Below are 2,305 nucleotides of genomic sequence, written 5' to 3'. Positions count from 1 at the left end.
TGGTCAACATGGTGAAACCCCATCTCTACTAAAAATACAAAAAAAAAAATTACCTGGGCATGGTGGCATACGCCTGTAGTCCCAGCTACTCGGGAGGCTGAGGCAGGAGAATTGCTTAAACTCAGGAGGCAAAGGTTGTAGTGAGCTGAGATTGCACCATTGCACTCCAGCCTGGGTAACGAGCGAAACTCCGTCTCAAAAAAAAGAAAAATATAAGAATTAACAACGCTTTAAATTTGTTTTAAATATTTTGAAGGTTAAAAAGTGTTTAAAGTTTGTAACTCCTAGTAGGAAAACATTATCTGAATGAATACCTTCACGGCAAACCACTGTAAAATGCTTCAGCTGCATTTGGGGAGAGGAGTAGGGGTTATCTCCAAAGCACCCAGCTCTCTTGATGAGAAGGTCAGAGGTACACTGGTTTGTATTATTGCAACATCCATAAGGTGATCTAGGTTGCTTTTCCTTCAGCAAAGTCTTTATTTATCAGAAGGGCATTATGCTTGACCTGCAAATTGGGCTGACCATTTGCTGATAAGATTCATAACCTTTGGGTTGCTCTGATATTTTGACATATTTGCTGGGTTCTGAGCCACATCCTGGAAGGCCACCATAACTTCTGGATCCTGCATGGCTGCAAGAACCTCTGGATCGCTAAGAATTTCATTGAGTCCAGGCATTCTGGCCATTCCAGGCATGCCCCCTGCCATTCCAGGCATTCCCCCAGGAAAACCACCTGGAAAAGAGCCATACTGAGCTCCTTCCTGGCTGTCATCTGGCTTCTTCCCGCCTCTGGGCAATCTCATGCTCTTTCTATTCTTTCTTTGATCTCTCGCTCTTCACGTTTTCGCTCATACCTTCTCCGATGTTCTGCGATTTTCTGTGCCCTAGTTTGAACTTTTTTCAGCATTGCACTCGCATCATCATAATCCAATTTACAGGCAAGGGCAAGATCATGGACCGCTTCCTCCCAGAGGCCTAGAAGTCTGTGCTTTCCCTCGCCACTTGTAAGGCTGAGCTGAATCAGGACTTATTTCAATGGCTCTGTCACAGTGTCGGATGGCAGCATTTGGCTTCTGTAATTTGACGAAGACACTGGCCCTCCTGGCATACAAAATGGCCAAGTGAGGATTCAGCTTGATGGCATCTGTGAATGTAAGTCAGTGGCTTTCTGCAATTCACTATCATTTAGGGCTTCAATAGCAGCCACTTTCTTATCGATTGCCTGATCCATCATCTCCTCTGTTATCTCTGCATTCTCATCTCCCGTTTCTTGAGGGGCTGAGGGGCATCAGTGTCTGGTTCAATCACACCTTCATTATCAGTTTCTAGATCACTTTCCTCACTTGATGGTAAGTCTGCCTTTAAGTCTTCCTCTACCTTCTTACTATCAGGTTTTTCTTCCTTGGTATTTTCTTCCAATTTAGCTTTCTGAGCAGCAGGTGGTATTTTACTCCCCATACTCTCCACCCACTCCCTCAGGAAGCGCATTTCCTGGGTGTGCAGAACACTTGGATCCTGCTTACACATCTTCACAAAGGCCCAAAGCTCGTTCACTTTGCAGAAGTCCATGGTCTGGAGGCAGTGGGCGGAGCTGAGGGTCTGCAGCCGGTTTCCAGGCTCAGGTGGTGGCTCAGGCATGACCTCACAGAAGGGGGCAAAAAACCTTTTTTTTTTTTTTTTTTTTTAAGAGAAATGAGTAAGTAAAGACTGAGCTATAATCACAACGTCCAGAGCTGCAATCAGTCTCCAAACACCAGCACAGAGACACGGGCTCCTGAGCTCCTCCAGGGCCCCTGCTGCCAGCACTTTCCCCGACAAGAATGGGGTTGGTTCTCCTGGCAAGTAAGAAATGGCTTGCCATGAGAACACAGGGTTTTATTGTTGTTGTTGTTGTTGTTTGTTTTCTGCATTTTTTTTTTTAGACATTCTCACTCTGTCACCCAGGCCAGAGTGCAGTGGCACAATCTTGACTCACTGCAACCTCTACCTCCCAGGTTCCAGCGATTCTCCTGCCTCAGCCTCCTGAGTAACTGAAATTACAGACGCATGCCACCAAACCCGGCTAATTTTTTGTATTTTTAGTAGAGACGGGGTTTCACCATGTTGGCCAGGCTGGTCTCCAACTCCTGACCTCAGGTGATCCACTGTGCCTCGGCCTCCCGAAGTGCTGTGAGCCACCGCCAGAGAATGCAGGTTTTGATCAATAGGAGTTTTACTCAGCACAAGTGAGGAGGACACTGGGCGTGTTCTCCAAAGCAGTGTCTCCCCAAGGAAAGTGACAGGAGGGTTTTCCAGGGTGATG

At 46.6% G+C, this 2,305-nt stretch overlaps 1 pseudogene; it reads right to left on the bottom strand.

Moving 5' to 3' along the window:
- Window positions 1-225: 225 nt before the first annotated feature.
- Window positions 226-1,919, bottom strand: LOC116552740 (annotated as a pseudogene).
- Window positions 1,920-2,305: the final 386 nt, after the last annotated feature.

This window comes from Sapajus apella, unplaced genomic scaffold (genome assembly GCF_009761245.1).
Source record: "Sapajus apella isolate SASKATOON/1434 unplaced genomic scaffold, GSC_monkey_1.0 scaffold12, whole genome shotgun sequence".
NCBI lineage: Eukaryota > Metazoa > Chordata > Mammalia > Primates > Cebidae > Sapajus > Sapajus apella.
This window is presented reverse-complemented; position numbering and strand designations above follow the sequence as displayed.